The sequence below is a fragment of the Piliocolobus tephrosceles genome, chromosome 10 (assembly GCF_002776525.5).
Source record: "Piliocolobus tephrosceles isolate RC106 chromosome 10, ASM277652v3, whole genome shotgun sequence".
In the NCBI taxonomy this organism is placed as follows: Eukaryota; Metazoa; Chordata; class Mammalia; order Primates; family Cercopithecidae; genus Piliocolobus; species Piliocolobus tephrosceles.
The window spans coordinates 85106919-85129473 of record NC_045443.1 but is presented as its reverse complement, the minus strand read 5'-3'; the positions used below and the strand labels follow the sequence as shown (position 1 = coordinate 85129473).

Sequence of the window (22555 nt, the reverse complement as noted above, 5' to 3'; positions counted from 1 at the left end):
AGCAGCAAATAGAAGTAAGTATGTGATGAAGCTGGGCAGGCCCTGAAGGCACAAGTAAGTTGCATGAAAGAGTGACCCAAATACCTGTGGTTGAACACTCCACCTACACAGCGTTCTTTTTCTCCCAACCTTCACCTAGTGACCAGTGACCCAGTTCACCCAGTGACCAGCTGGCTATATATAAACCAGTTACAGAAACAATAACTTTCTATCTTGTTGTTAATATTGTGTGTGTATGTAGCAAATATCTCTGTTTTTCTCTCTCTTGTTCCCTTTTCATGTAACATAACATGTATTAACTTTATATTGTAGTATTTAAGTATTGTTAATTTTACATCATAGGGCTTAAGTTATCAAGGAGAAGAACGAACATCACTGAAGGACCTTTCCTCTTCAAGGTAAGGGGTTAGTGTGTTTTGTTTGTATGGGGTAATTTGTATAAGTTTAGGTGGAATTATGACCTTTTTACTGTCTATATTTGGTGATTAAGTGTAACTTAAAGAAATTCATATCGATGCAAGGTTGACAAATAGTGGACTTGAGATGGTTAATTTTTTATGTCAACTTGACTCAGTCATCAGATGTCTGGATATTTGATTAAATATTATTTTGGCTGTGCTTGTGAGAGTACTTCTCAAAGAAATTAACATATGATACAGTAGGCTGAGAAAAACATATTGCCTTCCCCAGTGTGAGTGGCTCTCCTTCAATCAGCTGTTCTATGTGTGGAACAAAAAGGCTGAAGAAATGAGAATTTGCTCTCTCTGCCTGATTGTTTTTGATCTGGCACATGAGTCTTCTTTTGTATTTGGACTCAGACCCAGACTGAAATTTCCACCATTGACTCTCCTCTTTCTTAGGCCTTTGGACTGGCACTGGACCTTGTATGATTGTTTTTCTGCTTCTCAGGTCTTCAGACTCATACTTGAGCTACACAATTAGCCATCCTGGATCTCCAGCTTGCTGACTATAGAACTTGGGACTTTCAGGTTCTGTAACTATGTGAGCCGGTTTCCTGTAATAACTCTTTCTCTCTGTCTCTGTCTCTGTCTCCATCTCTCTCTCTCTCTATATATATATATATGTGTGTGTGTATATATATGTGTATGTGTGTATATATATGTATGTATATATACACACACATATATAAAATCTGTGCACACACATGCACGCATAGGCACACGTCTTATTGGTTGTGATTCTCTGGAGAACTCTAATACAATGCATATATTTATACATATTTCTGTATGTAACCATCTATATTTATATTAAGCCAGACATGAATCCATACAGTTATCTTAATTATAACCTTTATAACATGGATAATTATAACTTCCTCAATTTACTTATCTATAAACTTCCACTCCAACATTGAAAAACCTGACTCCATCCATCTGCCATTCATTTACTTAATTGTTCTATTCTAGTATACAGGGATAGCAGTATCAGACTTGTGAAACTGTATATCTTTGGAAAACAACTTTATCAAGAACAAATTGCAGATGCACAAATCCTTGTGTCTTTTGTTTTACTGAATTCATCATTTCCACAGTTGCTTACATAAGTACCTTTCTCTCCCATCTTTCTCGTTGAAGTTGTTCCATCTGTTTGTAGTACAGTTAGATTCTCTTGTTACATTCTGCATTTCTTCAGATTCTCCCAAATTCTGTTTTTTTTTTTCAATTTGCATGCAGTAAGATTAGTTCTTTGTACTATATAAAGATCTATGGGTTTTGAAACATGAATAATGTCTTATATCCACCATCATTGTATCATAGAGAATAATTTTTCTGTTGTAAAAATCATTTGTGCTCCACTTATTTCTTCCTCCTGCCTCCCCTTTGTCTCTGGCAAGCACTGGTCATTTTTCTGTCTCTCATAGTTTTACTTTGTTTAGAATCTCATGCAATTGGAATCAGACAATACGTAATTTTTTTCTATTGCCTTCTTTTACTCCACAAAATGCATCTAATTTTCCTGAGTTTTTTTAAAGACTTGGTAGCTTATTTACTTTCATTGCTGAATAATTTCCATTGTATGAATGTATCCTAGTTTGTTTATTCATTCACTTATTGAAGGACATCTTGGTTGCTTCCTGTTTTGACTTATTTTTAATAAGATTTCTGTAAGCATTGGGATGTGAACATACGTTTTCAAACCAATGGGATAAATATGTAGAAAAATTGCTGGATCTGAATTTTATAAGATACATGTTCAGACTAGGGATTGTCTTTCAAAGTGGCTGTAACATTTTACATTCCCACCAGCAATGAATTCACATTCCTGTAGCTCTGCATCTTCTCTAACATTTGGTACTAATGTTCATTTCACCACTCTAGTAGGTGTGTAGTGGTATCTCATTGTTGCTTTTATTTTCAATTTCTTAATGAGAAAACATGATGAATATGCCATTTGTATATTTATGTGGTGAGGTGTCTGTTTAGGTTGTTGCTCATTTTTAATTGTATCTTTGCTTTCTTATTGTTGAGTTTTGAACAGTTTTTGTATATTATGGACACAAGTACATTATCAGTTATGTGTTCAAAACTCATGTGTTGAAATCCTAACACTTAAATTGTTGGTATTAGGAAGTGGGGGGTTTTGAGAAGTGATTAGGTCATAAGGGTGGAACTTTCATAAATAAGATTAGTGCCCTTACTAAAAGAGGCCCTAAAAAACTCCTGTGCCCTTCTCACTATGTGAGGATACAACTAGAATGTGCCCTCTATAAAAATGAGAGCTCAAAATCACAAGCATTCTTATACACCAGTAACAGACAAACAGAGAGCCAAATCATGAATGAACTTCCATTCATAATTGCTTCAAAGAGAATAAAATACCTAGGAATCCAACTTACAAGGGATGTAAAGGACCTCTTCAAGGAGAACTACAAAACACTGCTCAATGAAATAAAAGAGGACACAAACAAATGGAAGAACATACCATGCTCATGGAATAGGAAGAATCAATATCGTGAAATGGCCATACTGCCCAAGGTAATTTATAGATTCAATGCCATCCCCATCAAGCTACCAATGAGTTTCTTCACCGAATTGGAAAAAACTGCTTTAAAGTTCATATGGAACCAAAAAAGAGCCCGCATTGCCAAGACAATCCTAAGTCAAAAGAACAAAGCTGGAGGCATCACGCTACCTGACTTCAAACTATACTACAAGGCTACAGTAACCAAAACAGCATGGTACTGGTACCAAAACAGAGATATAGACCAATGGAACAGAACAGAGTCCTCAGAAACAATATCACACATCCACAGCCAACTGATCTTTAACAAACCTGAGAAAAACAAGAAATGGGGAAAGGATTCCCTATTTAATAAATGGTGCTGGGAAAATTGGCTAGCCATAAATAGAAAGCTGAAACTGGATCCTTTCCTTACTCCTTATACGAAAATTAATTCAAGATGGATTAGAGACTTAAATGTTAGACCTAATACCATAAAAACCCTAGAAGAAAACCTAGGTAATACCATTCAGGACATAGGCATGGGCAAGGACTTCATGTCTAAAACACTAAAAGCAACAGCAACAAAAGCCAAAATTGACAAATGGGATCTAATTAAACTAAAGAGCTTCTGCACGGCAAAAGAAACCACCATCAGAGTGAACAGGCAAGCAACAGAATGGGAGAAAATTTTTTCAAACTACTCCTCTGACAAAGGGCTAATATCCAGAACCTACAAAGAACTCAAACAAATTTACAAGAAAAAAACAAACAACCCCATCAAAAGGTGGGCAAAGGATATGAACAGACATTTCTCAAAAGAAGACATGCATCCAGCTTACAGACACATGAAAAAATGCTTGTCATCACTGGCCATCAGAGAAATGCAAATCAAAACCGCAATGAGAAATAGGAACACTTTTACACTGTTGGTGGGATTGTAAACTAGTTCAACCATTGTGGAAAACAGTATGGCGATTCCTCAAGGATCTAGAACTAGAAATACCATATGACCCAGCCATCCCATTACTGGGTATATACCCAAAGGATTATAAATCATGCTGTTATAAAGACACATGCACACGTATGTTCATTGTGGCACTATTCACAATAGCAAAGACTTGGAATCAACCCAAATGTCCATCAGTGACAGACTGGATTAAGAAAATGTGGCACATATACACCATGGAATACTACGCAGCCATAAAAAAGGATGAGTTTGTGTCCTTTGTAGGGACATGGATGAAGCTGGAAACCATCATTCTCAGCAAACTATGGCAAGAACAGAAAACCAAACACCGCATGTTCTCACTCATAGGTGGGAACTGAACAATGAGATCACTTGGACTCGGGAAGGGGAACATCACACACCAGGGCCTATTATGGGGAGGTGGGAAGGGGGAGGGATTGCATTGTGTGTTATACCTGATGTAAATGGCGAGTTGATGGGTGCTGATGAGTTGATGGGTGCAGCACACCAACATGGCACAAGTATACATATGTAACAAAACTGCATGTTGTGCACATGTACCCTAAAACTTAAAGTGTAATAATAAAAAAATTAGTTAATTAAAAAAGACTTTAATAATAATGAAAGTAGCAGAATAAATGGAATTAAATTATATGCAACTAATAGCAAGATTTTCCAAATGTCTAAAATTAAGACCAAATTCACAAAATTCCAGATTAATTTATAATTTGAATAAATATCTACAATGGAAAAAAAAAGATTAAAAAAAAATAAAAATGAGAGCTCTCGCCAGACAGTGAATCTGCCAGTGCCTTGATCTTGGGTTTCTCAGTCTCTAGAATTGTGGGAAATAGATTCCTGTTATTTCTAAGATACCTGACGTAGTATTTTACTATAGCAGTCAAAAAAGACTAAGATACTATCCTTTCTCCACTGAATGACATTTTCTTTTTGTTCAAATTTGAATATATTTGTGTGTGTCTGTTTCTATGCCTTTTATTCTGTTTCACTGATGTGTTTGTCTGTTCCTTCATCAATATCATGATGTCTTTATTGATTACTCTAGTTGTACGTTGTTTTAAAATTGGTTAATATCAGTCATCCAACTTTGTTTTCCATCAGGGTTGTGTTGGCTATTGCCAGTCTTTTGTATTTTCATGTAAACTCTAGAGTCATTTTCTTGATATCCACAAAATAGTTTTCTGCGATTTTGATTTGAATTACATTAAATCCATAAATTTAGATGGGAAGAACTGATATCTTAAGAATATTCAGTCTTATAACCCATGAACGTGGAATAGCTATCCTTTTATTTGGAACTTCTTTGATTTCTTTCATCAGAGTTTTATTGTTTACCACATAGAAATCTTGTACATATATTGTTAGATTTATGCACATGTATTTAAATTGTGTGTTGTTGTAAATTCTATTGTGTTTTTAATTTTAAATTCCAACTGTTCATTGTTGCTATATAGAAAAGAAATTAATTTTTCCATATTAACATTGTATCCTGTAAGCTTGCTATGTTACCTACTAGTTTAGTAAGTATGTGATTGATTATTTAGATTTTTCATATAGACAATCATATGTTTGTCTGCAAACAAAGACAGCTTTATGCTTTCCTTCTCAATCTCTCTCTCTCTCTCTGTGTCTCTCTCTCTCTCTCTCTCTCTCTCACACACACATTTTGTTGACTTAATGTAAATCTGTGAAATAAGGTTTTTCTGGTACAGTGTTAAATAGGGGCGCTGAGAGAGGATATCTTTGTTTTGTCTGTATCCACTTTTTCAGCAGTAAGTATGATGTTAGCAGTAGGTTATTTTTAGATGTTCTTTATTATGTTGAGGAAGTTCTCCTGTATTTATGTTTTACTTAGAGCTTTTATAAAAAAAAAGATAAATGAATGTTGGATTTTCTGAAGTGTTTTTGTCTACATGAATTGATATAATCATATGATTTAAAAAATTCTGTTGGCATGATGAATTGCATTAATTAATTTCTTAATGTTGAATCGGTCTTGCATACTTGGGATAAAGTTATGGTATATAATTCTTTTAGATACTATTGAATTTTATATATTTTTGTGTTTGATTTGCTAATATTTTAATGAGATTTTTGCATCAATATTCATCACAGATATTAGTCAATAATTTTACTTTCTTGAAATATCTATATCTCATTTTTTTATCAGGGTAATGTTGGCTTCATAGAATGAGTTAAGAAGTGTTTACTTCAGGCCGGGCGCAGTGGCTCACGCCTGTAATCCCAGCAGTTTGGGAGGCCAAGGCAGGTGGATCACGAGGTCAGGAGATCGAGACTATCCTGGCTAACACGGTGAAACCCCGTCTCTACTAAAAATGCAAAAAAATTAGCTGGGTGTGGTGGCGGGTGCCTGTAGTCCCAGCTACTTGGGAGGCTGAGGCAGGAGAATGGCGTGAGCCTGGGAGGCGGAGCTTGCAGTGAGCCGAGATTGCGCCACTGCACTCCAGCCTGGGCGACTGAGCGAGACTCCATCTCAAAAAAAAAAAAAAAAGTGTTTACTTCAGTTCTCATGAAGAGATTGTAGAGAACTGAAATTACTTTTTCCTTCAATGCTTGGTAGAATTTAGTAATAAAATCTCCTGGGCTTGGTGCTTTCTTATCTGAAGGATTACTAATTATTGATTCAATTATTTTAAATAATGTATGCTTATGCGGATTCTATATTTTTCCTTAGATAACGATATGGTGTGTCTGTGTCCCCACCCAAATCTCATTTTGAATTGTAATCCCCATAATCCCCACGTGTCTAGGGAGAGAACTGGTGGGAGGTGGTTGAATCATGGGGACGGTTTCCCAAATGCTGTTCTCATGACAGTGAGTGAGTTCTCAAGAGATCTGATGCTTTTATAAGGGGCTCTTCCCCCTTTGCTCTTCACACTTCTCTCTCTTGCTTGCTGCCATATAAAATGTTCCCCTTCCCTTTCCACTAGCATTGTAAATTTCCTGAGGCTTCCTTAACCATGAGGAACTATGAGTCAGCTAAACCTCTTTTCTTTATAAATTGCCCATTCTTCAGTAGTATCTTTATAGCAGTGTGAGAATGAACTAATACAGATAACTTTTGGTAGCTCGTGTCTTTCAAAATTTAGTTCATTCCATCTAAGCTATAAAATTTAACTGCTTAGAGATATTTATAATATTTCAGTATCAGCCTTTATATGTCCATGGGATGGAATCAGTGGTAATGATCTTTCTTTTATTTATGATACTAGTAATTTTTATCAATTTTAATTTTTTATTTTCACTACAGGATTATCAACTCTATTAATATTTTAAAGAATTAATATTTGATTTTGTTAATTTTCTCCATTATTTTTATGTATTAAATATAGATATTTGCTTTAATTTTCATTATTTCTTTTTATTTATGCTTACTTTAGTTTAAATTGTTTTTCTTTACATAGTTTTCAAATTAGAAGTTTAGGCTATTGATTTTAGATTTTTCTTTCTTTATAACATATGCATTTACTGTTATAAACTGTCTGACAATTGCTTTTCCTGCATCTCACAAATTTAACGTTATATTTTCTATTTATTTTATAAATTAAAAAAAATTTATCTTCTGACGTTTTTGCTCCATGTGTTATTTTATAGTGTGCTGTCTAATCATCAAGTATTTTAGGATTTTTCCAGGCAGCAGTCTTTCTGTTACTAATTTCTAGTTTAATTCCACTGTAGAGTCTGAAAACACACTTTGTATACTTTCTATTTAGAAAAAAAATTTTAGGTGTCTCTTAAGGAATAGAATGTGCCTTAAGAGACAAATGTGCTTTTTCTTGGTGAATGTATCATGAAATGTTGAGAGAAATGTTTGCTTTGCTGTAGTTGCATGGAATATTCTACAAAAGCCAGTACATCGATTTAACAGATAATTTTGTTTAGGTCAAGTATACCCTTATCGATTTTCTGCCTGCTGACTTATCAATTACTAAAAGAGGCATGCTGAGGTTTCCAAATATAATAGTAGATTTGTCTGGTTTTCCTTGTTCCTTGATTTTTGCCTCATGCATTTTGACACTCTCATATGCACTTGTTCAAGAAAAGTTTGAGGCTAGCAAATGTTGCTTCATGGGCTTTAGGAAAAGCAGCCATCTCCGTAACATGAAAGTACAAGGTGAAGGAACAAGTGCTGATGCAGAAGCTGCAACAAGTTTTCCAGAAGATTTAGCTGAGATCATTGATGAAGGGGGCTATACTGAAAAACAGATTTTCGTTGTAGACAAAAACATTTTATATTGGAAGAAATTGTCATCTTAGATTATTACAGCTAAAGAGGAGATTTTACTGCCTGACTTCAAATCTTCAAAGGACAAGATGACTCCCTTGTTAGGAGCTAATGTGACTGGAGACTTTAAGTTGAAGCCAATAGTTATTCACCATTTAGAAATTCCATTATAGTTACCATTTAGAAATTCCTAGGGCCCTTAAGAATTGTGCTAAATCCACTTTGCCTGTTTTTTGTAAATGGAACAACAAAGCCTGAATGACAGCACAACTGTTTACAGCATGGTTTACTGAATATTTTAAGCCCACTGTCAGGGCTTACTGATCAGAAAAGTGTACTCCTTTCTGAATATTACTGCTCAATGTACAGTATTGACAATGTACCTAGTTACTCAACAGCTCTGATGAGATATACAAGGAGATTAATGTTGTTTTCATGTCTTCTAAAAGCAACTCCACTCTGCAGTCCATGGATGACATTGTCTGTTATCCTGAGTACATATCAAAAGTCCCTCCTTCTAATTTGGAATGCCTACAAATTGGATTGTTACACACACAAGAATTGTAGTTACATTATATCAAGCCACTGATATTTCAGATGTGTTTATTAACATTATTCTAATAAAAAAATTAATAATGGGGTTCTGCTGTAACATATCTTAATTGTGTGGTTATGCTTAGTAGTTGAATGAGAATCAACAAAGAAGAAGAAATAAAATAAAGTAGGAGCACAAAAGCTCTGTGATGCTGTAAGGCAGCTGTTGCCTGTGGTAACTTTGAAGGCAACCATGTGCTCAGTGAATCTAAAGATGGAGGAGAATTGTTGTGAAGAACAAGAATATGAGAGCCATTGTTGGCTAATATTGGCTGCATTTAGCAAGATATTACCAGAAGATATGAGTTCTGGTATGAATTGTTTGGTTTTCAAACAAAGATTGTAAGGAGTGGATAAAGTTCAGAGATCAGGAAGACTTACAGGATTAGAGTTAACTCCTGCTTCTGGACTATAAGGGCTGTGAGTAGCAGAGGCCCAGTAAAACTTCTCAGTTAACAGGTTAGATAAAAACCAGTTGTAATTATCAACTTATGAGTGGCATCTTCCATTTAAGGAGGTAGCTTTCACTAGGTTGACATAGAAATAAATATGAAGAAGAGGAAACAAAACATTTGCTTGAAAGTGAAAATATTTAATATAATCAATCATTTGGGATAAATCAAATTATGAAACAAAATATAGTTGTTTGACACAATGAAAATAGTATAATTATGGGCAAAATGTCCATATTTTCACAGGATAAATTTGCAAGCTTAATATGGTAGATTTTAATCAAACAAGTATTTCCATACACATTTGAACAGATTAAGTGATGTTTGGAAAAATTTATCTTTTTCTGGATAACATTGTTTATAGTGGAGCTCAAATAATTAGTATACTTTTATAATTTCCTATTTCTTAAAAAGATAATGGCAGGAGTAATCTGTACCTATGATGGAAAAAATCCTTAGATGTGAAGGTTGTGGCAAGAAATAACAAACCTTACTGTTGTTTTCAAACTGAGTATTTTATGTCTGAAAGGTATGGCAGCCAAAGAATGTAAGAAAAGTATCTGCAGATTTTTGTAAACCATCTATTTTTTGTGCAGAGTTTTGTAACTTGCAAAGTACTTTTATAATTTTGTTTGCTATTCCAATTGATCATCTGACATTGAGTGGATAGGAATGACATACGATGACTCAAATGTATGGTAGCCAAACAATGTGAGTAAAGTGTCTGCAGATTTTTGTGAACTATCTATTTTTTGTGCAGAGCATTGTAATTTGTAAACTAGTTTTATAATCTTATTTGCTATTCCAATTGATCACTGATATGGTTTGGCTATGTCCCCATTAAAATCTCAACTTGAATTTTTTCCCCCAGAATTTCCACGTGTTGTGGGAGGGACCTAGTGGGAGGTAATTGAATCATGGGGGCTGGTCTTTCCCATGCTATTCTCGTGACAGTGAATAAGACTCACGAGATCTGATGGGGTTATCAGGGGTTTCCTCTTTCTTCCTCTCATTTTCTCTTGCTGCTGCCCTGTGAGAAGTGCCTTTTGCCTCCCACCATGATTCTGAAGCCTTGCCAGCCATGTGGAACTGTAAGTCCAATTAAATCTTTTTCTTACCGGTCTCAGGTATGTCTTTATCAGCAGAATGAAAACAGACTAATACAATCATGTGACATTGAGAAGATAGGAATGACATAAAATGACAAAAGATTCACGCTGGGAATTTGTCAACCTGCCTACTTTCTGCTACTCTAGTACTGCATCTCTGTGACTTCAAAAAATTATTTAACCTATCTGAGTATGCTCAACTGTAAAATGAGGATACCTGTTCCAACCTCACATGTGGTTGTGAAGATTACATGAGCTATACGTGCAAAACATTTAGAGGAATGACTACACAAGGGTAAGCACTGAGAACACTTATTATCAACTTTTTTTTCTTTTTTAAATTATACTTTAAGCTCTAGGGTACATCTACAAAACGTGCATGTTTGTTATATATGTATATATGTGCCATGTTGGCGTGCGGCACCCATTAACTAGTCATTTACATTAGGTATATCTCCTAATGCTATCCCTCCCCCTCCTCCCACCCCATGACAGGCCCCAGTGTGTCATGTTCCCCTTCCTGTGTCCAAATGTTCTCATTGTCCAGTTCCCACCTATGAGTGAGAACATGCAGCATTTGGTTTTCTGTCCTTGCAATAGTTTGCTGAGAATGATGGTTTCCAGTTTCATCCGTGTCCCTACAAAGGACATGAACTCATCCTTTTTTATGACTGCATAGTATTTCATAGTGTATATGTGCCACATTTTCTTAATCTAGTCTATCATTGATGGACATTTGGGTTGGTTCCAAGTCTTTGCTATTGTGAATACTGCCCCAATAATCATACGTGTGCATGTGTCTTTATAGTAGCATGATTTATAATCCTTTGGGTATACACCCAGTAATGGGATGGCTGGGTCAAATGGTATTTCTAGTTCTAGATCCTTCAGGAATCAACACACTGTCTTCTACAATGGTTGAACTAGTTTACATACCCATAAGCAGTGTAAAAGTGTTCCTATTTCTCCACATCCTCTGCAGCACCTGTTGTTTCCTGACTTATTAATTATCGCCATTCTAACTGGTGTGAGAGGGTATCTCATTGTGGTTTTGATTTGCATTTCTCTGATGGCCAGCGATGATGAGCACTTTTTCATGTCTGTTGGCTGCATAAATTTCTTCTTTTGAGAAGTGTCTGTTCATATCCTTCGCCCACTTTTTGATGGGGTTGTTTGATTTTTTTCTTGTAAATTTGTTTAAGTTCTCTGTAGATTCTGGATATTAGCCGTTTGTCAGATGGGTAGATTGTAAAAAAATTTCTTCCATTCTATAGATTGTGGGTTCACTCTGATGGTAGTTTCTCTTGCTGTGCAGTAGCTCTTTACTTTAACTAGATCCCAGTTGTCTATTCTGGCTTTGTTGCCATTGCTTTTGGTGTTTTAGAGATGAAGTCCTTGCCCATACCCATGTCCTGAATGTATTGCCTAGGTTTTCTTCTAGGGTTTTTATGGTTTTAGGTCTGACATTTAAGTCTTTAATCCATCTTGAATTAATTTTTGTATAAGGTGTAAGGAAGGGATCCAGTTTCAGCTTTCTACATATGGCTAGCCAGTTTTCCCAGCACTATTTATTAAATAGGGAATCCTTTCCCCATTTCTAATTGTTGTCAGGTTTGTCAAAGATCGGATGGTTGTAGATGTGTGGTATTATTTCTCTGAAGGTTCTGTTCTGTTCCATTTGTCTATGTTTCTGTTTTGGTACCAGTACCATGCTGTTTTGGTTACTGTAGCTTTGTAGTATAGTTTGAAGTCAGGTAGCATGATTATCAACTGTTATATTCAGGATAATTAAATTGTGACAAAAAAATTTATTAATTCATTAATAATTACATCAGTAATAAATGCATGCACCTGGAGTATACTGAAAACCTTCAAAACTCTAGTTGAAGAATTTCCTTTCTTACACATAAACTACATTTTAGATGAATCACTATAAATATTTATCACTAATTTTTAAAATTATGGAGTTGCCTAAATTAAGAGATTTATATACTGTGTGAAGAAGTATTACTTGTGCTCCCTCATATATCTGTTTCTTCTCTATTCCTGGGCATATGCAACCTTTTATTTTTTAGTATTCTTGATAACTGACCATGTCATGAGTTCTAATTAATGGGCTGAGAGCAGAAGGGATGTGTGCATTTTAGAGTTGGTATTTGATTCTCTGAGTTTTATTTCTCTATCACATAAATTGTGGATTCTCATGTTGAAATTGAGTGCCACAATATAGAAACAGCCTGAAACACTCAGCCACTGTGTGGAGAACAGCTGCCCTCAAATGTCATTAGACCCTTAGCAGACTTTCTACAAACAAGAAAAAAGATTCAATTTGGTTAAGATATTTAATATGGAGGTTGTTTGCAATATAACTCAATCAATCCTATCTAATACACTGTATTTTCATATAGCTCTTTTGATGGCCAGATTTTGGATTTTTTTCAGCTTAGAAAATATTTTGCTTCATTTTCTTCCTTTGAGAATTATTTATACTTTGTCTATTTTGTTCTGTAATATAGATAAAGAAAAAATACAGGTTTTTGATTTACAGTCAAAGTATAACGTGCATGAGTATGTTCATTGTCTCCTCTGGATAGGTGTTTCTTATCTTTCGTAATTTATTTTATAATTTCTCTAATTATTTTCTCATGCTTTTTCTTTTGGAACTAAGGTACACTTGAGTTAGACATATTCTTTATGGGGAACTGTCATTATAGATGTAGACAAGATTACTCTCTTTTAGTAAGCTGTTTCCCTTCTTTAATACAGATATTCACTCTAAAGTATTTGATCTATTTTATTGGATACGTGTCTATACATAGCCTTTTAAAAATTTATTATTTTTGTTCATATGTGTTTTTAGTTTACATAAATGTATTGTGTCATATCTACGATTTTATTTCTTAATGTTTCTCTTAACATGCTCTGCTTTTAAGATTTTTCTATTTCTAAAGTTTATATTATTAATTTATTTCATCTGGGACATAATAATACATGGTGTACATGTATCATATAAATATTCCTCTAATGATAAACACAAATTACCCGCTATTATAAATACTTTGCTAAGACATATTCCTATGTGTTTACTATGGGCTAGTGGAAGAATTGCCCTACTGTGTATACATAGGAGTGGGATAGCTGGTTTATATGGGATACTTGATTAATATTTCACTAAATTATTGCCAAAATTCACTGGGTTTGTATGGGATAGTTGGTTAATGTGTCACTAAATTATTGGCAAAATTCATATCAACATGGCCATACTAGTTGACAATTCTATCAGTAATTCATGAAGCTCCCTGTCCCCAAGCATCCTTACTAACTCTTGACATTATCTACTTTTCAAACATTCACCCCTCTGATGAATGTAAAGAACAATATAATTTATGTTTCATTTTGCATTTATGTGCAAAAGTTGATTATCTATACATATACTTGTTAGCTTTTTGTTAACCATCTGTAAATTGCCACTTCATACCTTTTGTTCTCTTTTTGTTGTTCGTTTGAAGAGGGCATATGCTGTATAATGATTTTACACATTGTAACTATCTTCTTCCATTTAACTTTAATATGAAGTTCTTCAATTTAAGAAGAATTTTTTTTTTTTTTAAGTTAATTCACTCTGAATTCTAGGAGAACTTTTTCTTTTCTTTTTTAGACAGTGTCTTGCCCTGTCACCCAGGCTGGAATGCAGTGGTGCAATCACGGGTCACCACAGCCTTCCAAGTAGCTAGGACTAAAACTGTGGCACCACTATGCCTGGCTAATTTTAAAATGTTTTGTATAAAAATACGGCCTCTCTATGTTTCCCAGGCTAGTGTCAAACTCCTGGGCTCAGACAATCTTCCCACCTCAGCCTTGCAAGTGCTGGAATTATAGGAATGAGCTTCAACTCCCAGCCTAGGAGCACTTCTTGATTTTTATCTCTTAACTTTACTGGTATGATTTTTACAATATTTACTCTGCTATTTTCATTGTGGCTTATAATTTATCAATTAAGTTTTTAAATTCTGAACAATCTTTTTGTGATTTCAACTGGTTTTCCCTTGATGATAATCTCTATATTTTTAGATACAACAATTAAAAATACTAACTAGAAGTATTCTAGCATTTTACTGTGTTTCCTGAAATTTTTTTTTTGTAAATGACCCATTTTCTTTGGTTTTTAAAGGATAACCCACTATGTCTCTTTTCAAAGTTCTGATTACTTTTCTTTTAAAATGGTCTTAAATTTTAGAAAAAGTAATTTCCTTCTGCTGTAACTCTGAAAGTTTATTTTAAAATGTAAGTTAAAATGTCCCACTTTTTAAACTCAGTTTCCTTCTTTTATTCCCTCCCTTATAAGGTTAATTTCTTTGCTCTCTTAACTTCTCTCTATCACTTCCACTTAGTACTAATTTCTGTCACCAGCTACTCTTGAGAATACTCTCAAACTCCTTCTCCTTTTTAGTTAAAACCATGTAGTAACTACCTGTGCCCAAAGATCATTCCAGTGCTTTTATACCAAGCCTGTGACTTTCTAAACATTGTCATACTTCAACCTCCACATTCTTACAATTGTTGGCCCTTTCTCTCTGCATGCTTAAATCCTACACACTCCTAAGTCATTTTTCTTATTTAGCCTCCTTTAACTCCTTTAATCTGGTTTCTATACCCTCCTTATCTGGTTATACAGCTTTCTGAATCTACTCTTGTTATAATATCTTTCTCATTATAACTGTAAACATACTTGTCTGTATTTCCTGTTACACTTGTCAGTTCTGAAAAAATAAACTTTCTTTTTTCATCGTTGTACCCTCAAAGCCTGTCTTATTACCTGACACATAATTGGTTTCCAATAAATATTTGTTAAATGAATAAATAATGATTGGATGAGTATAAGTATATAGCAAGCTTCAAAGATGCATTTTCATTTGAGTTGTTTCAAGTCTCAGTTTTCCTCCCTCATTTGGTAAACTAGGAAGATATCGACTTATACATTGTGGATTTCTTTCCAGATATGTGGAAATCATATTTAGGAAGAAAATATTCCAAGTAGAGTAAAACAGTGCCCAATAATGTCTCTTCACACACCGCCCACAGACACACCATGCAGCAGCATTTTGTGAGTAACTTCCTCCATAAATGTTAAGGAATTATTGACTTATTGTTGCAATCCCTCTGGTGTGATAGGTTTTATTATTTTAGAGTAAGGAATAAATCTATGTAGTTATACAATGGTGTGTGGAATAGTTTTTCCTCTGAAAGCATTGCTTCCTTGTTTTTAAGTACATCTCATCACAATATTTAAAGAAATCAAGAAATGTCAGTAAAGGTGTAAAGCAAAATGAGACTTCAAATATTGAGTTGTAAAGGTTCACATCTCTTTAAAAGCTATATCCTTTTAAAGCTAAATCTAAAAATGATGTATTTCTTGTACCACTTCAGATAAAAAAGAATGACTTGACTATTTTGGAAAGAGTGCTTTTATAGGCAAAGTAATATGATACCTAATTTAATAATATGCAGAATGTAAAACTCATGGGATATCTTCCTCCCAAGAATTCTTACAGCTTAAAGGGGCCTCTTAGGGTCAGGGCGTAGTAATTGGTAAAGAGAATTGGTAGAGATACAGCTCTGATATCAAAGAATATTTTCCTAGCATGAAAAAGAAGCTAATTGAAAAAATGTTCTGGATTACAGCACGATTTACCCTAAGGTCCCTAGATTTAGAGCGGTAGACAAATTGGAAAGTGATTTTCAACTTGCTATACACTGCAACTTAGCATTTAAGATGCATTTAATCATTGAGCTGAGTTTGATCATCTCTCATAAAGAGAGACACATACTTTAAGTAATATGTGTATACTATAAGTAATAAAATGCCCATATTTTTCTGACATTCAGGCAATCTAGTTTTACTGTAAAACCATACATGTCTGTATGTGTTCTTTGCCTAATCTAATATGATTTTGAGCCAGTGAAATATGCCATGAGAACCTCTTGACATGAGGCGACCGGAAGCAGTAGAAACAACACTAGAATCAAAGTTAAGATATTTATGCGTATATTCCAATTTTGATAATTATTTTAGCCCCTCATTAAATCATTAGATCCATATTGTAGCCTCCAATGATTATATCCTTTCTTATTGGATCACTTAAACCCTGTTAATCCCAGTTGCTTCATATGTTAAATAAGATTAGAAATACTGCCTGGCTTTACCTAGGAAGTAACATTTATTAGAGCTTTTAAGAAACTGAGAAATATTTTAGAAATATTATTATTAGTCAATAGTGTCAACAATTGATTTGACTAAGGTTTTCTTTTTTTAATTTACTCTTTATTTAAATTGACTAAATCAGACATCCTCTGGTATTATATGTGCTGTTTAACTAATTGGTGGGACTAAAATCAACAAATGATAAAGTATGCTAATGGTTATGACAATTTGTAAATATATCTGCTTTACCAACCTGGAACCTTTGTCAATCTGAAGCCCTACAGTCTGAGTCCTAGAGCTGTGACTTTCCTGAATCAGTGAGACAAATAATTTAAGGGCATGTACGATTAGCCTACAAACTTTTATTCTTTTTCCACAAATAGAAACATTAAAAAGCAACAACTATCTTCATATCACCATTTTGCAAAATTAAGACCATTTGACAGTCTTTCCCCAAAGAGGAATATAATCTCCTATTAAAGGAGAAGCTGAAGAAAATGGAATAGATGACTTGAGAAGGAGAAGAGGAGAAAGGAGACCACTACTACTGAGAAAAAATAGTTAATTCTAAGTGACATTTGTGGCACAGGAAGATTGAGAGTTTCATAGTACAAAGAGTACAAAGAAAGAGGTATCAGAAAAACGTTTCCTACCATTACAGTGATTAAGGCATCGTTTCTAAGACAGGAAGCAAAGTGGATGAGGCGTGAATTGATTTCAGCGGCTTATAACCCAGTTCTGAGCTGTGATTGGCAGGACAATTTAGATTCTACATAGATAGGATCCCAGAAATCCAAAGAAGATGTAGGAGTTTGATTATACTGGTCTTTTGGTTAAATTAGAGAATGTTCTTCACCTCATTTCCTCTAAAAAATCTTTTCAAAATAAAATTACAGGCTTATAGACCGGAAGCCGAAACCTTAGTTCTTTTTCCCATCTTGCACGATGGCGGGTGAAAAAGTTGAGAAGCCAGATACTAAAGAGAAGAAACCGGAAGCCAAGAAGGCTGATGCTGGTGGCAAGGTGAAAAAGGGTAACCTCAAGGCTAAGAAGCCCAAGAAGGGGAAGCCCCATTGCAGCCACAACCCTGTCCTTGTCAGAGGAATTGGCAGGTATTCCGGATCTGCCATGTATTCTAGAAAGGCCATGTACAAGAGGAAGTACTCAGTCACAAATCCAAGGTTAAAAAGAAAAATAAGGAGAAGGTTCTTGCAACTCTTACAAAACCAGTTGGTGGTGACAAGAACGGCGGTACCAGGGTGGTTAAACTTCGCAAAATGCCTAGATATTATCCTACTGAAGATGTGCCTCGAAAGCTGTTGAGCCACGGCAAAAAAAAACCCTTCAGTCAGCACGTGAGAAAACTGCGAGCCAGCATCACCCCAGGGACCATTCTGATCATCTTCACTGGACGCCACAGGGGCAAGAGGGTGGTTTTCTTGAAGCAGCTGGCTAGTGGCTTGTTACTTGTGACTGGACCTCTAGTCCTCAATCGAGTTCCTCTACGAAGAACACACCAGAAATTTGTCATTGCCACCTCAACCAAAATCGATATCAGCAATGTCAAAATCCCAAAACATCTTACTGATGCTTACTTCAAGAAGAGGCAGCTGCGGAAGCCCAGACACCAGGAAGCTGAGATCTTCGACACAGAAAAAGAGAAATACGAGATTACAGAGCAGCGCAAGATTGATCAGAAAGCTGTGGACTCACAAATTCTACCAAAAATCAAAGCTGTTCCTCAGCTCCAGGGCTACCTGTGATCTGTGTTTGCCCTGACGAATGGAATTTATCCTCACAAATTGGTGTTCTAGAGTCTTAAGAACCTCATTAAATAGCTAACTACAAAAAAAGTAATAATAATAAAAAATAAAATAAATAAAATTACATAAAGAGCTAGTTCTCTGACAGTATACCAAAATTCCTTTTTGTTTTATTTTATTTAATGTATAATTAATAAATAATTAGAGCCTGTCAGAGATAGTCATATATTTTGTCAATATTTAGAGTAGTTAACTGATGAAGTAGAAAGAGCATTGAAATGGAAATGAGGAAACTTGTTTTCTACTCTCAACTATTAATTGGTTGACTTTATATAAGTTATTTGATCTTTCTACAATAGAATTTCCATAACATATACAACTATGTTTCAGAGTAGAGATTTTCACTAATTTTTTGTTGAATTTATTCAAATAAATAAACTCTGAATGTTGGAGTTGGAGATTTTTAAAGTTTCTGCTATCTCTAAAGTTCTATGATAATTAATTTAACCAACAGTTGTGGCTTGCTTTCCCTATACTATATTCAACAGTTCTGCTTACATCATTCACTGTGTATTACCCATTTAATGGCCAGTTGGCTTTCATTATCACTCACAGAGATAACTTTTATCAAACATTTGCTATACATTTATACTGTCTTTTCAAAAAATCATTCGCTGCTAATCGTAGACTAATATATATTTAAGGTTTACTAAGATGGTTCAGAAATACAAGCCACTTACTTTATGTATATCCAGGACCACTAACACCACTTTTGACTCAGCTTCACTTACAGTTTATTCTTTTAAGGCTTTTAAAATATATCTATATATCTGTAGCTATATCTATATATAAAATGATTCATGCATATAAATCTGTATGTGTGTATAATATTGATATATTATATACATCATATATGCATGTAATACACACAGACACACACACACACACATTTGTTTTTGCCACGTGTGGCTTATCCAAATATCCTCATTTTACAAATGAAGATTTTTTGTGGTAAACAAAAGTTAAATGATTTTTCTGAAGCTACATAGCTTTAGTTCTGGCAATACTAAAACTATAAATTATTTACAGAAACTAATCTGCATGCTTTTATGAAGTATCATTTTATTTTTAAAGCAAACCCTTTTATGTTGCAAATTTGAATGGTTACAGAAAATAAGAGCCAGTAAAAAACATTAATTTTATTTAATCATAGAAGCATATATTTTATTTTGGGTTATATAAATTAGATTAGAGATGAAACAGCATATCAATTAGCCATTACTGCATAATAAGCCACCTCACAACTTATTAGCTTAAAACTGCAACCACTTATTTAATTGGGATTCTCCAGTTTGGCAATGTTGTCTAGGTTGAACTAAGTAGATCTTTCGTTTTTGACTTGGCTCATTCATGCATCTGTGGTCAGCTGCCAGATTGGCTGGAGGCTGGTTCATCTAAAATGACTTCAGGTAGGATGACCTGACTCTGCTTTTTACATTTCAGTATCTCCCGAGGCTTATTCACAGGACAGTATTAGAGATCCAAAAGCAAAATGGGAAATATGCAAAATCTTTCAAGGGCTAGGTTCAAAGTTAGAGTGTTACTTCTACTACATATTGCTAATCAGTGCAAGTTATAAGGTCAGACAAGATTTAAGGGGTGAAGAAAGAGTGGCAAAGTTGTTATACAAAGAAGAGTGGATATAGGAACAGATAAAGAATTATGGTTATTTTTTCAATCTAATGCAAATAACATTTTTGTAATATAGGTTTAGTTTCATGGCTTTGTTGAGAAAAGCTTAAATCAAAAACTGAAGAACCTTTTGGTATTTCTTTTTCCCCTGGCACATTCTAGCATACACTTACAAATACCAATTCCTTGCATGGATGCAGATCAACTGCTTATGAGAATGCAAATTAATACAGCCACTTTGGAAAACAGTTTGATAATTTCTTATAAAAAATTAATTATACACTTACCATAGAAGCCAGTAATCCAGCTACTGTGTTATTTAACCAAATGCAATGAAAACTTAGTTTTCACTGGCATAAAATTCTTTCCCACTTATTAAACCTTCAATCCCTTGACTTTGTCTTTAGCAGCTAGAAAAATAAAAAAAATAGAGGCTGAAGCCAAATCTAGCCTACTGCCTGTTTTTGTTAATAAAGTTTTATTGGAACATTGCCATGCTATTTGTTTACACAATGTTTATGATTACTTGTGTGCTGTGCTACAATGACAGAGTTGAGCAATTGTGGGTGAGATCACAAGGCCCTCAAAGCCTAAAATATTTACTATCTAGCCTTTACATAGCAAGTCTGCTGACTCCTAGGAGGATAGGATTTTGTAGTTGGTTTTTAACAGGTCAGTGTTTAAAATCATGTTAATCACTTATGGTTGCGTTCCATTGGCCAGAACTCTGTCTCATCGTCACACAGTGCAAGGCAGACTGGGCTATTTACAATACTTGCATGCAGAGGAAATAGAGGAAACTGATATTTATAACTCTGTTATGTCTTCACTGACTTTCCAAAGACTGTATCATTCTGCAATCATCTATACTCACATACCACTTTTAAATATATGTGTTTTTGACACAGTTGTACGTTGTACCTTACTATTTCTTTTCATGTTTAACCCTTTAACTGGACTTGGTAAAAAAAAAAAAAAATTACTCATCTCTACATTTTTAGTGTCACACTCAATTGAATAGAGTTAATAAAGGAAATAATGAAATAAGGAGTGAATTATTCTTCAAGTACAAATAATTAGATCAAGGACAAAAATTATGTTGGGCACCTGGATACCTATTCATGGCAGATATGACTTGATTGTGGCAGATTTTCCCATCAAGCCTGAAAATAACTCAGAATGTTTGTTAAAGGAGTTTAGAGGTAACAATGATCAATTTACATGTGGTATTTAAGATGACGTGTATTTCTCTTTTCTTTCTCTTTCTTTCTTCCCTCCCCCCTCCCTCCCTCCCTCCCTCCCTCCCTCCCTCCCTCCCTTCCTTCCTTCCTTCCTTCCTTCCTTCCTTCCTTCCTTCCTTCTCTTTTCTTCTCTTTTCCCTTACCTTCCCTTCCCTCCCCTCCCTTCCCCTCCCCTCACCTGCCCTCCCCTCCCTTTCCCTTTTTTCTTTCCAGAACCTCACTCTGTTGCCCAGGCTGGAGTGCAATGGCACGATCTCGGCTCACTGTAACCTCTGCCTCCCAGATTCAAGTGATTCTTGTGCCTCAGCCTCCTGAGTAGCTGGAATTACAGGCATGTGCCACCATGCTGGGCTAATTTTTTGTATTTTTAGTAGAGATGGGGTTTCGCCTTGTTGGCCAAACTGGTCTGGAACTTCTGAACTCAAGTGATCTGCTGGCCTTGGCCTCCCAAAGTGGTGGGATTACAGGTGTGAGCCACCACACCCAGCCCAAGATGAAGTATATTTTCTGTCTCTGGATTAGGTTTTTTACTATTGAGTGGCCACATTATATGCCTTATTTACCTCTGGATTCTTATGACAAATTCTAGACAAATCTATGAAACTAAATGCATGCTGAATTCCAAGAAAACGTTAATGAGACACAGTTGTAAGTCGTATGATGTGAATTGCTTTTCCAGTAGTAGGTGAAGAGAATTTGCCCAATTCCACTGTCTTCTGATCCCTGCTGGGTTCAGTGTGCTTACTGGATAAGCATGAGGCTTGTTGTGATATCCGAACCTTATCCATTTACCAAACTGGACACGTTTCCCTCAGTAGGTTTCTTTAGATGTTGATCTAATTGCCAGTTAATAATGACCACTTTCTGAAGCTAGGAAATCATAGATTCTGCCATTGTGCTAAATGAGTCTTAGTACGTACGTTTTGCTTTGTGTTTTTAATGGTTTTCTCCATTAATAGCACCTCTAACAGTTTCAAGATGGGAACAGCTGTGCTTGTGCCACATGAGATAGACAAACACATACTGTCCCTCATTTCTTTTCTATATCCCTCACCTGCTTTTAAATTTACAGTGTATTGGAGTAGAAGAACAGAGCCAAAATAAAGCAACTAATTAAGAACCTTTGTCTGAAACAGGGATTGGGCAAAATTCAAGCCAGGAGCCAACTTTGCCCCAGAATCTGTCTTTGTAAAGTTTCATTGGAACATTGCCATGCTGATTCATTTGTGTATTTTCTATGACTGCTTTTGCACTACAATGGTAGGGTTGTATAGTTGTGTCACAGACCATATGGCCCACAAATG

General features: G+C 35.0%; 1 pseudogene; it reads left to right on the top strand.

Annotated features, from left to right (window-relative positions):
* Window positions 1–17500: 17500 nt before the first annotated feature.
* LOC111537921 lies at window positions 17501–18344 on the top strand (annotated as a pseudogene).
* The last annotated feature ends 4211 nt before the right edge of the window (window positions 18345–22555 follow it).